This window comes from Notamacropus eugenii, chromosome 2 (assembly GCF_028372415.1).
Source record: "Notamacropus eugenii isolate mMacEug1 chromosome 2, mMacEug1.pri_v2, whole genome shotgun sequence".
Taxonomy (NCBI): Eukaryota; Metazoa; Chordata; class Mammalia; order Diprotodontia; family Macropodidae; genus Notamacropus; species Notamacropus eugenii.
Window position 1 is genome coordinate 399,089,579 of NC_092873.1, and position 17,610 is coordinate 399,107,188.

A 17,610-nucleotide genomic window follows, 5' to 3' on the forward strand; every position below is an offset into this window, starting at 1 on the left:
TTTGATTCATCCAGTCTAGTATTTTACATGATGTACCCTGTACAAAGTTACACTAATAAGATGATAATGCACACTAGTCTTGTACTCCTTTTCAAATCTTAAACCAATCAGTTGTTCCATCTTCAGTTCTGACTTGTTTCTTGCTATGGTAACAGCATAGCACACCAAGAGGAACAAGTCGTATGCCTGACCAGCAGGCTGCTGGTCCTCCTGTGGAACTCGCGAGTAAAAGAATGAGGTGGGAGAGCTGCTCATGAAGCAACTCCGATTTATTCAAGCAAGCACTCTGATTATATAGTCTCTGCCAGACAGCCCAATGAACCATGGTAACACACACAAACAAACCCGAAACTATGGTAATGAACACAAGCTGGAATTAAAGTAACAAACGCAAACCAGGGGTGGGGCCATCCCTTCCAGCACCATCTTGTTCACCCTTCCCTGCTCTGGACTCAGTTTACCTGATGTCCGTCAGTGTGGCATCCCAGATGGCGTGGCGGTCAGCACCCTTTACAGTTTCTTGGCCTGCATATCTGTTCCTCATGAAACCACTAAGATCATTTGCTACTCCTGTCTCTTTGAAAACTTGCCACATTTTATTGTGACTCACACAATTAAAGGCTTTAGTCAATGAAGCAAAAGTAGATCATTCTTTTTGTCTTTTTGTCTGTTTTCTGGAACTCCCCTGCATTCTTCATAATCTACAAATGTTTGCAATTTGGTCACTAATTCTTCTGTCTCTGAAAACCAGCCTGGTCATCTGGTAATTCTTGGTTCATATATTGCTGAAGTCCAGCTTGCAGAATCTTAAGCATAACCTTGCCGGTGTGTGAAATATGTACCATTATTTGGTAACTTGAATACTTCTTGGCTTTGCCCTTCTTTAGGATCCAGATACAAACTGCTTTTTTCAAATCAAGTGACCAGTTGTTTTTCAAATTTGCTGGCATATTGAGTGCAGCACTTTTAGCATTTTAGGTAGCTCAGTTTGAATTCTATTATCACTGTTAGCAAAGCCCACTTGATTTCTCTCTCTAGCATGCCTGTCTCTAGATCAGTAACTACACTAAGGTCTTTCTAGTGTAGTATCTTTGCCACCTCTTCTTAATCACTTTTGTATCTAAATCCCTACCATTTTTGTCTTTTATCATGCCCATTTTCATATGGAACATTCCGTTGCTATCTCTAATTTTCTTGAAGAGAGCTTTTGTCTTTCCCATTCTATTATTTTTTTCTATTTCACTGCATTGCTCATTTCAGTAAACATTTTTATCTCTCTTTGTTATTTTCTTGAATTCTGCATCATTCGAATGTATCTTTCCCTTTCTCTTTTCTTCTTTCCGTAGCTATCTATAAACCCTCATCAGACATCCATTTTGCTTTCTTGCTCTTCTTTTTTTCCTGTGTGTGTGTGTGTGTGGAGAGAAAGAGAGAGAGAGAGAGAGAGAGAGAGAGAGAGAGAGAGAGAGAGAGAGAGAGAGAGAGAGAGAGAGAACAGGAAGCAGCTACATATATATGTAGCTGCCTCCTGTACAATATTGTAGAACTTTGTCAATACTTCTTCAGACATTCTGTCTACCAGATCTAATCCCTTAAATCTATTCAACACCTTCACTACATAGTCATCATATTTAGAGCATATTTATATAGTCTCATGATTTTCCCTTCTTTCTTCAATTTTGGTCCAAATTTGAAAATAAAAAACTCATGATCTGAACCACAGTCAGCTCCAGGTCTTGTTTTAGCTGAATACATAGAGTTCTTCCTCCTTTGGTTGCAAAGTAAATAATCAATCTGATGTTTATATTGACCATCTGATGGTGTCCATGTGTAGAGTTGCCTTTTGGGTGGTTGAAAAAGAGTGTTTTCTATGACCAGTGAGCTATCTTGACAAAAATCTATTGATCTCTGTCCTGTCTTATTTTGTATAACAAGGTGAGAAATTTGCCTGTTATTTCAATTATCTTTTGATTTTCTATTTTAGCATTCCAATTTCCTAGGAATAATATGACATCTTTTTGCCATTATTTCTAAAATTTGTTGTAGTTCTTCATAGAACTGATCAACTTTGGTCTCTTGACATGAGTTGTTAGAGCACAGACATATTACTATGATATTTAACCATTTGCCTTGGATGAGAATAGTTCTCATTCTGCCGTTTTTGAGATTATATTGAACTACTTTTATTGACTATGAAGGCTAATCCATTTCTCCCAAGAGATTCTTGGGAGATATACAAGAGTATATGCAGTGATCCCATGAATTAAATTTGCCCATTCCCATCCATCTAAGTTCAATAACACCTAAGATGTCAGTGGGTGATATTTCCATCTCTGAAATCAGAGTCAACACCCTACAGCAAGGCACAGATTTGGAAGATAAATTAAAAGTTGCTATGTTTTTTCCTATGTGGTCTACAATTAATGTTTTTCCTTATGGCTCATTAGCCATTGAAAGAAAAAAAATGCTGCATTTAACCTACTACTTTACAAAGAAATAAAGATCATATCTCTAATAAAGCAATTAAGTGTTCTATTTGCTCAGCTACTCACACCAAACTATTACTTGCCCAAGAACTGTTTGAAATGAGTGAAAAAAAAAAAACTTGAATCTTTGCATGTTGTTCATTCAAACTACCATGAAAAGAGAAATGTGGTGTTTTGTTTTGTTTTTCTTTTCATTATCCCACTAGTCTTGAATCAGCACAATTGTTACGCCTACATTTTGGGGATAGTGGCATGGTGCATAAGGAAAAAGACAGATAAAGCATCATTAAGTGTGGAGGAAGCACCATAATTTTAGAACATTTTAAGAAGAGGTTTCAGGGAAATCTCTGCCCCCCACCCACTGTGTCCTTTGTGCAGACACCAAAAAAGTATAATTCCTTAGGAGTATATCCTAGAGTAGTGGACCAATATTCAAAGGGAGTTGATATTTAGTTACCCAGGATTTTCAGGGCTTAAAAGATCATGCTTTGATCTTAAAAACTAACAAGCTTTTGCAAGTTCAGCAGGCTCTCAGAAACTAAAGTTGAATCTCAGTAATCCATGACCATAGATACAAGCAGAGCATGTTGTTATTCTTTAGTGATGTCTGACTTTTGTGATCCTGCAAACCATATTGTCCATGGGATTTTCTTGGCAAGTATGCTGAAATGATTTGTCATTTTCTTCTCCAGTAGATTAAGGCAAACAGAGGTTAAGTGTCTTTCCCAGGGTCACACAGCCAGTAAGTATCAGAGGCCAAATTTGAACTCAGGTCTTTCTGACTCCTGGATCAGTGTTTTATCCACTGAGCAACTTAGCTGCCTGTCAAGTAGAAGGTCCTTATCCAGACACTTTTGTGTTAGAGAAGTCAAGAAGTAGAAATAAGCAATTTGAATTTTACTACTCCCCTGCTTTCTTTGATAACAAAATCTTATCTAGTTTTATTTATGCATAATAAAAGTAAAGACAAAAACAAAACCAAAAATGCACATGATTGGGGAGATGGTATGAGGAAAAATGTCCAGGAAAATTCTAAGTTTCAGACAGCTGAAGGTCATCACTGAGGAGTTGGGGCAATGAGTACTATTCAAAAGGAAGATCCCACTAATTCCACTGAATAGGAAAATTTAGTATTATGAAAGGAACCAAAGATCAAAAGAGGAAGCATGATGCTGCAATGTAATTTTAACAAAATGATAAACCCAGTCATGTTTTCAAGCAAGATAATATGTTAGCAGGGCTATGCTACTTATTAATAAACAGATCAATTGATTGCCTCCAATGAGGGCAAAAAACCTTTATTACCATGAAGTCAAAGGAAACTTGTAAATAAAGATGAGAATCTACTCTGTCTCTTGATATTTAATCTTCAGTCTCATTTGCCTCTGGAGAAGGAAATGATAAACCAGTTGAGTGTTCTTGCCAGGAAAACTTCATGGAGATTATTGGTGTGATTTAGTCCAGTGTGTTATAACCTGTAGTGGATCAATAGCCTCAAGGGCAAATTATGTCACTTACTGGGAAAACTAATAAACAAAATGTCATGTCATACTTTCTGTTCTTCAGTCATTCAATTATATCTCATTCTTCATGACTCCATAGACCATAGCACTCCAGGATCTTCTATCTTCCATTTTCTCTCAAAATCTGGCCAAGTTCGTGTTCATTGTTCCCATAATACTATCTATCCATCATATGCTCTGACATCCCTTTAAGCCTTTTCCTTCAATATTTCCCAACATCAGGATCTTTTCTAATAAGTCTCATCTTCTCATCATGTGGCCAAAATATTTAAATGTTACTTTCAGTGAATATCCTGCATTAATTTCTTTAAGTGTTGACTAATTCGACCTCCTTGATGCTCAAGGAACTCTCAAAGTTTTCTCCAGCACCATGATTCAAAAGCACTGATTCTGTAGTGCTCAGCTCTCTTTACAATTCAATTCTCTCAATCATGCATTACTACTGGAAAAAAAGAACAATAACATAGCTTTGACTATATGGATCTTTGTTAGCAAGGTGATATCTCTTTTTCATTTTACTATGCTGTCCAGATGTCCAGCAAGTATCTTAATTTCAAGGCAGTAGTCACCATCTGCAATGCTATTTGAACCAAAGAATACAGAATCTGACACTGCTTCCATTTCTTCTCTGTCTATTTGCCAGGTAGCAACAGAACAAGTTGAAAAGATTTTGGAGTTGTTCTTTGTTTTGTCTTGGTTTGGTTTTTTGTTTGGTTAAGCTTCAAGCTAGTTTTGACACTCTCCTCTTTCTTCTTCATCCAGAGGCTTCTTCACTCGTCTTCACTTCCTGCCATCAGAATGACAGCATCTGCATAGTTGGGATTACTGCTCTTTCTTGTGACAACCTTAATTCCAGTTTTTGATTCATCCAGCCTGGCATTTCACATGATGCACCCTGCAAAAAAAGTTAAATAAATAAGGTAACACTGTACAGTCTTGCTCTACTCCTTTTCTAATTTTAAACCAATCATTTCTATGTTTGACTCTAATTGTTGCTTTTGATCAACATACAGGTTCCTCAGGAGACAAATAAGATGATCTGGTACTCCTCTCTCTTTGATGAGTTTCCCCATTTTGTTATGCTCCACATAGTCAAAGGCTTTAGTGTAGTCAATAAAGTGAGAATAGACTGTTTGTATTTACATACACACATAAGTGTGTTTGTGTATATGTGTATACATGCACATGCTTAAATATATATACACAAATACATAGATACACACACACACACACATAATCCGTCTCTATAGGAGGCAGCTAGATGGCTCAGTGAATAGACTATTGGACCTGGAGTAAGGTAGACCTGAATTCAAATATGGTCCTAGATCTTACCAGCTGTGTGACCCTGAGGAAGTCATTTAACCTCTTCTTGTGTATGGAGAAGGAAATGGCAAATCACTTGAGTATTCTTGCCAGGAAAACCCCACAGACAGCACTGAGTCATTCAGTTCATTGGGTTATGAAATCACATATGACTGAACAAAAACAACAAATATCTATGTAGACAAACTTTAATAGCTTAAAATTGGTGGGAAGCCTTTGAAGTACCCTTTACGCCCTTACATGTGTAGAAAATACACTTTCTAAAAGTATATCTTATAGTTATAAACCTTGTATAAAAGTACAAGTGTTATTTCATATTCAATATACATACTTTCTCTGCAACCAAAATGCATTTTTTGTCCTTACTAAGTGGACTGAGAACCATCAAAAGAGATCAGATAGATACAGAACTCATCAAAGTGAGAGAAAGTTGAGATAGCTTCTTTACTGTCAAGATTTTAGGAAAAGTCTGTAACAACTTGACAAAATTAATGACCAACTCTCCTAATTAGAAGAAAAAGCTAGTATTTGAATGCCAATATCTTTCAACTCACATCCTAGAAAACTAAATTAAATAAATGCTAAATGAGATAATTTTTATTTCATTATGAAACAAAAGCTGTTTATCTTATCTCAGCATATCTTATGATATAAATATAGTATAAGAAACAACAGGAATCTTCAGAAAGTCAAGTGAGAAAGGAGGGATTACTTCTTCATTAAGACATGATTTTCTCTCCAAATGATGACACTCGTCATATCCTTAGAATAACATTTTTCATCTAACGTCTCTATTTCCCCACTGATTTCTCCTAGAATTTCCAAAACACTTTAGCAACTGAAAATGCATCATATCCCTTTCCACTCTAATAAATAATAAAACTTTTTAAAATTATTGCTTTATTAAAATAGGAATTATGCTATTGCCCACTAGGCCTTTCAAGCATTGCTAATGAAAAGACCAAAGCTGAATAGAGAAGTTAACTTCCAAAAAAAAAACTTCCAAAAACTTGGAAAAAAGTTGATTTCAAGAAAAAATTTGACTTCAAGAAAAAAAGTTGACTTCAAGTGAACAGAGACATCATCAGGGACTTGAAGTTAAACTGTTCACATATGGACATGGAATAATACATGGGTCTCCTAAGAACTGCATTATAGCAGTTAGACTATAGACTTTATAAACTAAAGGCACAAGGGTGAGTCTATTATGTTGGGATAATGTTAACAAATGCATGACCAAGAAAGAGGTGTCCTGGGAGAAGGGGGAGAGGAGAGGAAGAATGGCAACAAGTATCTCATGTAAAAGAGGCAAGCAAAGAAGAGCTTTTACAATTGAGAGGATAATGGGAAGGGGAGTAGGCAACACTTGAACCTCACTCTTATCTAAATTGATTCAAAGAGGGAAAAACATTTGATCATACTCATTCGAGTGTAGAAATCTATCTTATCGAGACCAAGCCAAGATGGCAGAATAAAGGCAAGGGCTCACCTGAGCTCTTCCCCAAACCTCTCCAAATAGCTTTAAATAATGACTTTAAACAAATTCTAAAGTGGCAGAAACCACAAAAAGACTAAGTGAAACAATTTTCCAGTCCAAAGCAACTTAGAAATTTGGCAGAAAATGTCTTTTGTACCAGGGTAAGAGAGGATCAGAGTCCAGCACAGGCTGCACCAGTGTAGATTGGGCTACAGGGCCACAGTATAAGGCCTCAGGGTAACTATATCAGTAGCAGAAGAGGTGTTTTCCATACTTCTCAGTCCAGGAGTTCTAAAGACAACTTAGAAAGTCATCAGAAAAAGGTGTATCATACCTAGGTGAGGGTGAGCACAATCTAGCACAAACTCTGCCCAAACAGACCTGGTTTCAAGAAAACAGGAGCTGGATGTGGTGAAGATTGAATCAGCAGCAGCACTGCTTTCAGAGCTCTCATTCCACAGAGAGTAAAGGCCCTGAACATATGGTCATAAGGGGATGTTAAGGGTTTCTTCCCTAGCACTGAAGCAGAATTCGGTTTCATTGTCCATACTCCAATCTGGGTCCAATGTGGTGAGGAGAAGCACTAGCATATCAGAGCTTGTGGTCACGGTGGAGCAGAGATCCTCCTCTCAGTTGGAGGGCAGAAAAATAGTGATTGTAGTCACTTACAAACCAGAGCATAGGCCAGGAGAGTAGTAAATACCTCTCCTTAAGTCATACCACCTTGAAATGACTGAAAGGTTACAGGTCCCCAGAAATATTCCTGAAAACAGCTGCAAAACAATATACATTTTTATGCACTTTATGAGAAATCAAGATATTATGAAACAAAACCAAAAGAATGAAAAAATAGAAGACAATGTGAAGCAACTAACTGGATAAACAACTGACCTGGAATATGGATCTAGGAGAGATCATTTAAAAATTATTGGACTACCTGAAAATTATGATATAAAAAAAGAACCTAGACATCATCTTTCAAACATTTTTCAAGGAAAACTTCCCTGATATTCTAGAACTAGAGTGGAAAATAGAAATAATCTTCCAATCACCTCCAGAAAGAGATTCCATGAGGAAAACTAGGGATATTGTAGCCAAATTCTAGAGTTCCCAGGTCAAGGAGAAAATGTTACAAACAACAAGAAGGAAACAATTCAAGTACTGTGGAAACACAACCAGAATAACAAAAGATTTGGTGGCTTCTACATTAAGGGATCAAAGGACTTGGGATAGGATATTCCAGAGATCACAGGACATAGGATTAAAATCGAGAATCACCCACTCAGCAAAACTAAGTATAATACTTCAGGGGAAAAAATAGAACTTCAATGAGACAGAAGAGTTCTAAGTGTTCTTGATGAAAAAACCAGAGTTGAATAGAAAATCTGACTTCCAAATACAAGGATCAACAAAAACATGAAAAGATAAACAGGAAAAAAAAACCATAAGGGGCTTATTAAAGTTTAAATGTTTATATTCCTACATGAAAAGAGTTGAATATGAAGGGATGATATCTTAAAAAAGTAAAATAAGAGTTGAGAGGAATGTATTAGGAGAAAGGGAAAGGGAGAAGTAGAATGTAGAAGTAGAATCATCTTACATAAAAAAGTCAATAAAAAGCTTTTACAATGGAGGAAGAGAAAAAGAAGGTGAGAGGGAATAAGTGGGCCTTCTTTTCATTGGATTTGGCTTCAGGAAGGAATAATATACACGCATAATTGAGTATGGAAGTGTATCTTACCCTACAGGAAAGTGGGGTGGTGATGGGGGAGGGAATAAAAGAGGGGGGATAAGAAAATGCAGAATGGGGAAAGGTGTAATCAGAAGCAAACACTCTTGTAGAGGGATAGGTCAAAGGAAAGAATTGGATGAATGGAGGAGTGGATAGGATAAAGGAAAATATAATTGGACTTTCACAACATGACTTACGGAGGTCTTTTGCATGACCACGCATATAACTTGAATCCAACTGCTTGCCTTCTCAGTGAGGGTGGATGGAGAGGGGGAAAGGCATAGAATGTAGAACTCAAAACTTTGAAAATGAATATTAGAGGTTGTTTTTATATGCAACTAGGAAATAATATATAGACAATGTGATATAGAAATCTATCTTATCCTGCAGGAAAATAGATAAGGGGATGGGCTGGGTGTGATAGAAAGGAGGGAAGACTGGAGGAAAGGGCAATCAGAATACATGCTGTCCTGTGTTGGGGGTATGGGAAGATAAGGAGAAAATTTGAAATTCAAAAGTTTGTAGAAGTGAATGCTGAAAACTGAAAATAAATTTATTTAAAAAAATTTTAAAATAGAAATGACAGAAGGGATGATTTCAGCAAAATCTGAAAAGATTTATGTGAATAGATACAAAATCAAGTAAGCAGAAAAAAGGGAACATTGAATATAGAAACAGAAATATTGTAGTAATGAAAAACTGGAAAAATTATTACCTACTCTAATCAAGACACTGATCCAAGGAAATTTGAAAGTATTTTAAAAGTAAGCTTCAATCTAGTTCTGTCTCTGGAGGTGAGTAATATTTCTTTTATCACAAATACTTTCCCTCCCAAACTCTCTTCAGTTAATGATTGCTTTATTTCTTTTTTCTCCTAAATTTATTCATTTCTTTGTTTTCAGTTTTCAACAATCACTTGCATAAGTTCCAAATTTTCTCTCCCTCCCTCCCCAAGATGGCATGAAATCTTATATGGACTCTACACATACATTCTTATTAAATACATTTTCACATTAGTCATATTGCATGGAAGAATTAAAGCAAATGGGAGAAACCACGAGAAAAAGCAAAACAAAAGAAAACATAACAAAAGAGAAAATAGTTTCATTCTGTGTTCCAACTTCATAGTTCTTTCTCTGGATATGGATGGCATTTTTCATCATGACTCCTTTGGTAATGTTTTAGGTCCTTGCATTGCTGTGCAGGACTAAATCTATCAAAAACAGTCCTCACATACAGTGGCTCTTACTGTGTATAGTGTTCTCCTGGTTCTGCTCACTTCACTCAGCATCAGTTCACATAAGCCTATCCAGGTGTTGCTGCAGTCCTCCTATTTGTCATTTCTTACAGCAAAATAGTATTCCATTACATCTATATAACACTACTTGCTCAACTATTCCCTAATAGATGGACACTCCCTCGATTTTCAGTTCTTAGACACCACAAAAAGAGCTGCTCTAAATATTTTTGTACGTGTGGGTCTTTTTCCCATTTTTATGATCTCTTTAGAATACAACCCTAGAAATAATATTGCTGGGTTAAATAATATTCAGGCTTTTATAGCCCTTTGTGATGTGGTAACTCAGAGTTGCTTTGATTTTCACCTCTCCAATCAATAGTGATTTAGGGCATTTTGTAAAGTGACTATAGAAAGTTTTAATTTCTTCCTCTGAAAACTGCCTGTTTATATCCTTTGATCATTTATCAATTGGAGAAAGACTTGTATTCTTGTAAATTTGACTCAGTTCTCTATGTATTTTAGAAATTAGGCCTTTATCAGAGACACTAGCTGTAAAACGTATTTTCCATTTTCTGCATCCCTCCTAATCTTGGTTGCATTGGCTTTGTTTGAACAAAAATTTTTCAATTTATTGTAGTCAAAATTATCCATATTGCATTTCATAATGTTCTCTATCTATTGTTTGGTCATAAATTCCTCCATTCTCCATAAATCTGAAAAATAAATGATTCCTTTCTGCCTTAATTTGTTTATATTGTCAGCCTTTATACCTAGATCATATACGCATTTGGACTTTATTCTGGTATGTGGTATCAGACATTGGTCCATGCCAGTTTCCACCATACTATTTTTTCAGTTTTCCCAGGAGTTTTTGTCAAACAGTGAGCTCTTATCCCAGTAGCAGGGGTACTCAGGTTTATAAAGATATGGAATGCTTCACAAATTTATATGTTATTCTTGTGCAGGGGCCATGCTAATTTTAGTATAATTTTCCAATTTTAACATATGTTTTGCTCAAAATGAGCACAATTTCTTTATTTCTTATAAAGTTACTATTATCTTTGCAGTTACCCAGGCTTTCAAACTAGGTTTCATCCTCAAAACAATGCACAGAAACTCACACAGAGTATACACAATAAATATAAGTTGACAACAGGTATTTGATCCAGCCAAAATTGAAGTAGTACCAAAATTATAATAATCTGGAAAATAAGATTGATCACAGTGAAATTCATAATGCAGGGCATAATCATATATTTGACAGCTTCTCAACTTGTGACTTTCACCAACTGTGAGCTCCTGAAGTAGTCACACCAGATAATTTAGGTTTGGCCTTTAAATTATACTAAATCACAGTTTGAGTAAAATTAGCTAAATTCTGGGATGAATTTATGAGGTCACTATAAGACCACAGTTCTCAAAAACTTTGAAACTTGGACAGTAAATTGCTTTAAAGAAGAAGAGAAAGAGTTGGCTTAAAATTCTTTTAATATGAATCTCTAAACAATTATTAAGTTTAAACGTATTTAAGATGAGACAAAAATTGCAACTTCTGTCAATGAATTAAGGCATTTTATTTCTCAGGAATAATACAACAAATAGTCTATTAACTCACTAAATGGTGAAAGAATAAAGTATTCATTTCATTTCATTTCCCTGGTTCATCAAGAGTTAATAAGAGATTTTTATTATAAAATATGGAAATAAAACAAATAAAACAAAACAAAAGTCTTGTGCCAGATTTTGTCCAGTTTATGAAGGGCTACAGAGAAGTTGCTCTTAAAGAAAGAGAAGAAGAGGGAGCAAGGCCTTAAAATATGCTGACCCCTTAAAACATAGAAAGAGCAACAACAACCCAAATCACTGATATTTTTATAGCACATTATAGCTTAATAAATACTTTTAAAAGCATTATCTTATCATCTCAAAAGATACTTGAATGTAGGTATATGAATATATTTTTTTGGTAAGGAAACTGAAAGGGATAGTAGATTTGCCCAGGATCGCCGCAGTGAATAAGTGATAAAGATAAGACTACAACTCAATTTTTCTGAAGCTAGATCCAGTCTTCTACCCATTGTTCTACAGCTTCTTGTTTAGTTCTCAATCTATCTCTGAATGAATGAGTAGATGTCCTAGATCCCTGCATATTAAATAGAACATTCAAATTATCAACCACATGTAAAATGCACACAGCATTTAAGGCATGGTAAAAAGCAGGTGAAACTGTCTCAGGCATTAAGGAGATTACATTCTATTGAAATAATGCAATATGTGCAAAGTTAAGTAAATACAAAGTTATATACATACAAAAAAATTTCAAGATCTGATCGAACCTTGCTCCAACTCTGCTGACTTCACTTTATTAAGGCCATCATCTCTGATGCAGTAGTGTTAGATTTTAGGTTTAATGGTCTGAGTTTGAATCCTGACTCCACTGCTTACTCTATTAGACAAGTCATTCCACCTCACTGGAACTCACTTTTCTCATCTTTAAAATTAGGAGATTTGTACATCAATACAGCCACATACACACACACACACACACACACACACACACACACACACAATCTCTTCATAAAAATCAAGGAAGGGGCCCAGAGTCAAGATGGTGGAGTAGAAAGATGCATATATATCCTCTAACTCTTCTTCCACAACCCACAAAATACCAGTAAAAATGACTCTCAACAAATCCTAGAGCAGCAGAAGCCACAGAACAACAGAGTGAAAGAGGTTTTCAGCCAATGGTAATCTGGAAGGATGACAGGAAAGGTCTATCTCACAAGACTTTGAACAGAGCAGAGCCCAGCCCTGGTCACACAACACTAGGAGGAACAGGACCTGAACAAATCTCCAGGGCAGAATTCCCAGGAGGGAGGGTCCCAGATTCCTCAACTCACAAGCAACAAAGAAAGCTCCAAAGGTAGGTGTGGGAGGGCTTTCCCAACTGGGCAAAAGGGGAGCAGGTTCCCCCCAGCACTGGTCCCAGGTGGTAGCAGAGGTGGCAGCCGCAGCAGCAGCAGCAGCAGCAGCAGCAGCAGCAGCAGCAGCAGCAGCAGCAGCAGCAGCAGCAGCAGCAGCGTTGGGAGGTGGCTACACTGGCTGTGGAAGCAGAGTGGGTCCATTGTCTAGGCAGCTCAATTTAAAGTCTCTGGGGGAATTGAGCAGATGATCTGAACCTCAGCCCTCAGTGGTGGCCCAGTCCCCACCCAAAGACCCTGGAGGAATTCAGCAGCTGATCTGAATCTCAGCTTTGAGCAGAATACTGGGGGTAGGAGGAGCACTAGGACTCTCCTCTTGACAAAGGATTCAGAAGTCAAGTAATTGACTGGGAAAATGCCCAAAAAAGGGAAAAAAAATGAGACCATAGAAGGTTACTTTCTTGGGGACCAGGTGTCTCCTTCCATCCTTTGGGATGATGAAGAACAAGGCATACTGCCACAGGAAGTCAAGGTTTCTGCCTCCAGTACCTCCAAAATGAATTTGAAATGGGTTCAAGCACAGAAGAGCCTGAAAAGTAAGTCAGTAGCTTGCTAAATGAGAACCAAAAGAATGCTGAGGAAGTAACACCTTTAAAAATAGGCTAACTCAGTGGAAAAAGAGGTCCAAAAAGCCAATGAGGAGAAGGAGGCTTTAAAAAGCAGAATTAGCCAAATGGAAAAGAAGGTTCAAAAGCTCACTGAACAAAATAGTTCTTTAAAAGAGAGACTGGAGCTCAGGGAAGCTAATCATTATGAGATAAACCAAGAAGTTAAAAAACAAAACCAAAAGATTGAAAAAAATAGAAGAAAATGTGAAATATCTCATTGGAAAAAGAACTGACCTGGAAAATAGATCCAGGAAATACAATTTTAAAATTATGGGGCTACCTGAAAACCATGATCAGAAAAGAACCAAGACAATATCTTTCATAAAATTATCAAGAAAAACTGCCCTGACATTTTAGAACCAGAGGGCAAAATAAATATTGAAAGAATCAACCAATCACCATCTGAAAGAGACTAAAAAAGAGAAACTACCTAGGAATATTGTGGCCAAATTTCAGAGTTCCCAGGTCAAGGAGAAAATATTGCAAGCAGCTAGAAAGAAATAATTCAAATATTGTGGAAATACACTCAGGATAACACAGGATCTGGCAGCTTCTACATTAAGGGATCAAATGGCTTGGAATAGGATATTCCAGAAGTCAAAGGAACTGATATTAAAACCAAGAATCACTTCCCAGCAAAAGTGAGTATAATACTTCAAGGGAATAAATGGTCATTCAATGATATAGAGGATTTTAAATCTTTCATGATGAAAAGACCAGAACTGAATAGAAAACTTGACTTTCAAACATAAGAATCAAAGAAGCATGAAATGGCAAAGAGGGATGAGAAATCATAAAGGACTTTCTAAAGCTGAACTATTGGCATTCCTACATGGAAAGATAATATTTGTAACTTTTCACACTTTTCTCAGTATTTGGGTAGGTGGAGAGATTATACAGACACACACACACACACACACACACACACACAGAGTACAGGTTGAGTTGAATCAGAAGAGATGATATACAAACAAAAATAAAATAAAATTAAGGGGTGATAGAGGAAAATATTGGGAGGAGAAAAGGAGTGGGACAGGTTATCACTCATAAAAGAGATAAGAAAAATCTTCTTCAATGGAAGAGAAAAGGAGGTGAAAGGGGAAAAGTGAAGCTTACTTTCCTCACATACGCCTTACAGAGGGAATAAGAGGCTCACTAAATTTGGTATGAAAATCTATCTTACACTACAGGAAAGTAAGGGGAAAGGGGACAAGTGGGGTGAGGGGGATGATAGAAGGGAGGGTAAATGGGAGAAGGGAGTAACTAGAAGTAAATACTTTTGGGAAGGGACAAGGTCAAATGAAAGAATAGAAAAAAAGGGGGGACAGGGTAGGATGGAGGGCTATATAGTTAGTCTTACACAGCATGACTATTATGGAAATGTTTTGCAAAATGACCCATATGTAGCCTGTATTGAATTGCCTGCCTTCTCAGTGGGGATGGGTAGGGAGGGAGGGAGGAAGAGAAGTTGGAATTCAAAGTATTAGAAAGGAATGTTGAGAATTATTATTTCATATTACTGGGAAATAAGAAACACAGGTAATGGGGTATAGAAGTTTATCTTGCCTAGAAGCAAAGAGAGAAGTTGGGGATAAGGGAAGAGTGGGGTGTGATAGAAGGGAGGATACATGGAGGGAAGACATAATCAGAATGCAAGCTATTATGGGGTGGGGGAAGGGAGAGATGGAGCAAAAAATTTGATATCAAAATTTTGTGGAAATTAATGTCAAAATCTAAAAATAAATAAATGATAGAAAAATCAAGGGAGATGACAAATTGGAGATACAGTTAGTGGGAATTAAATATTTACATAGAATTTGTTAGCTTCATATTAAAGGAGTGGAGGGCTTGGAATATGATACTCTGGAAAGGAAAACTTAATATAATCTTTCAGGGGAAAAAATGGTCACTTGATTGAATAGAGGACTTTCAAGCATTCCTGATGAAAAGACCAGAGCTGAATAGAAAATTTGATATTTAGGGACATAAGACTCAAGAAAAGTATAAAAATGATTGCAACCCTCTAAGTTACAGAGAACATCAAGAACATCATTGCAAAGTTTCCTCATCATGGAATTCCCTAAATCAGAAAAAAAAAATCACAGGTCTATTTCTATTATGTAAATTTTAAAAACTTTTAGGTATCCAGTGGGTGAGATGATGAGTTCACTCATACATATTGAGTTTGAGGTGCTAGTGAGACATGAAAGAAGAGATGAGATGGAAAAAATGGAGGACTGAAATGTGGATCAGAGCTAAAAAAAATTATTTTGAGCTTCTTTAATAATAATAACTCACATTTATATTAAACTTTTAAAAATTATGAAATCTTTCTTAAAATAAACCTGTAAGTCAGCGCAAATAGTTACCTTATTTTTATACATAAAGTGTTGCTGTTTCTCCTTCCTTCTTAAAGAGGATCAAAGATATCCTGAGAGTGATATCTTGACTTAAAATGTGAATTGAATTTAAGTGAGGTGGAATAACACAAAGTTGTCTGTCTAATTTTCTTTTCCAGAGTTATTAAAGCCCACTGCCAGGATAAAAATCAAAATGCTGGGTGGTTGCCCAGGATACAGTGTACAGTGGGTGTCCTTGTTCTTACACATAGATAAACTGAGACTCAAGGAGTTACACAGTGAATAGTACCTAAGTAACACTTCTTGCTTCTTTATTGACTGAAATGATTTGCCCAAAATCATAGCTACTTAGATGCTGAAGGTCGAATTTTAAGCCAGATTTGCCTGAAATCCAACTTCATTATTCTCTACCATCTCCTACTTTTCATGGAGATGATCAATGAAACTTCAAGATTAGAGGAGCTCACCAAAGAAGAGAGTACAAAAAAGAAAAGAACAGAATGTTTTCGACAGTGTTCTGGGAGACACATAATAAGAGACCTGAGAGCAAAGATGGCAGAGTAAGCACTAAGTCACTCTCATTATCTGCAAGACCTGTGTGAGAGAGGAGCATGGTCCAGTCCTAATCCCTGAGACTGTGGAGATAGTGGTGGCTGCAGTAGCAGCAGCAACAGCAGGAGCTGGTTCTGGACCTCCTAGGCCCACAGATGGTGTGGGGATTGAGCAGATGATCAGAGGGGAATTGCAAGGATATCTTTGCTGGGACTAAGACACAATTCTCTTGTTTTGTCTGTGCTTTGATCTGGGCTGCAGTTCTCAGTGGTAGTCCTGGTGTGGAAGAGCTTGTGGTGCAGTTCCAAGGCAGAAAAGAATGCTTGAGGTTACTCACAGAGCAGGACACAGACCAGGAGAGGAGTAAAAACCTCTCCTTTGATCATACAACATTGGAAGATCTGCAAATTTACAGCTCCCTAGAAATATCTCTGAATGCAGTTGCACAAAACCCCTGAAGCTTGGGATGGTACACCCCATAACTCTCAGAGAACTACCTTGACAAAGAGCTTGGAAGTCAAGGGATTGTTTGGGAAAATTAGCAAACATTGGGGGGAAAACATCAGACGATGGAATCTTACTTTGGTAACAAAAAAGTCAAAAGATACAACAAGAAGAAGACAATAAAGTTAAAGTGCCTACATCCAAAGCCTCCAAGAGATATATGAATTAGTCTCATGCCATGGAAGAGCACAAAAAGGATTTTGAAAATCAAGTAAGAAAAATAGAGCAAAAACTAGGAAGAGAAATGAAAGTGATGCAAGAAAACCATGAAAAATCAAGTCAACAAGTTGCAAAGGGAGACCCCCAAAAAACTGCAGAAAATAATACCTTAAAAACTAGACCAACCCAAATGACAAAAGAAGTCCAGAAAGCAAATGAGGAAAAGAATGACTTGAAAAGCTCAATTGGCCAAATGGAAAAAGAGGTCCAAAAGCTCACTGATGAAAATTCCTTAACAATAAGAATGGAGTAAATGGAAGTTAATGACTTTATGAAAAATCAAGAAATTATAAAACAAAACCTAAAGAATGAAAAAAAAAGGAAGACAAAGGGAAATACCTTATTTGAGAAAAAACAACTAACCTGGAAATATATCCAGGACAGGACATTTAAAAATTATTGGACTACTTGAAAGCCATGATCACAATAAGAGCCTGGATATCAGTTTTCAAGAAATTATCGAGGAAATCTGCCCTGTTTTTCTGGAACCAGTGGGCAAAACAGAAATTAAGGGAGTCCATTGATCTCCTGAAAGAGATTCCAAAAGAAAAAGTCCTAGCAATATTATAGCCAAATTCCAGAGTTCCCAGGTCAAGGAGAAAATA

The 17,610-nt window shown here is 36.7% G+C and overlaps 1 non-coding gene across 1 annotated transcript; it reads right to left on the reverse strand.

The window, feature by feature from the left end:
- Positions 1-10,701: 10,701 nt before the first annotated feature.
- Positions 10,702-10,808, reverse strand: LOC140530561 (U6 spliceosomal RNA). Its single transcript, XR_011975997.1, has one exon. It is a non-coding gene; the product is annotated as a U6 spliceosomal RNA (small nuclear RNA).
- Positions 10,809-17,610: the final 6,802 nt, after the last annotated feature.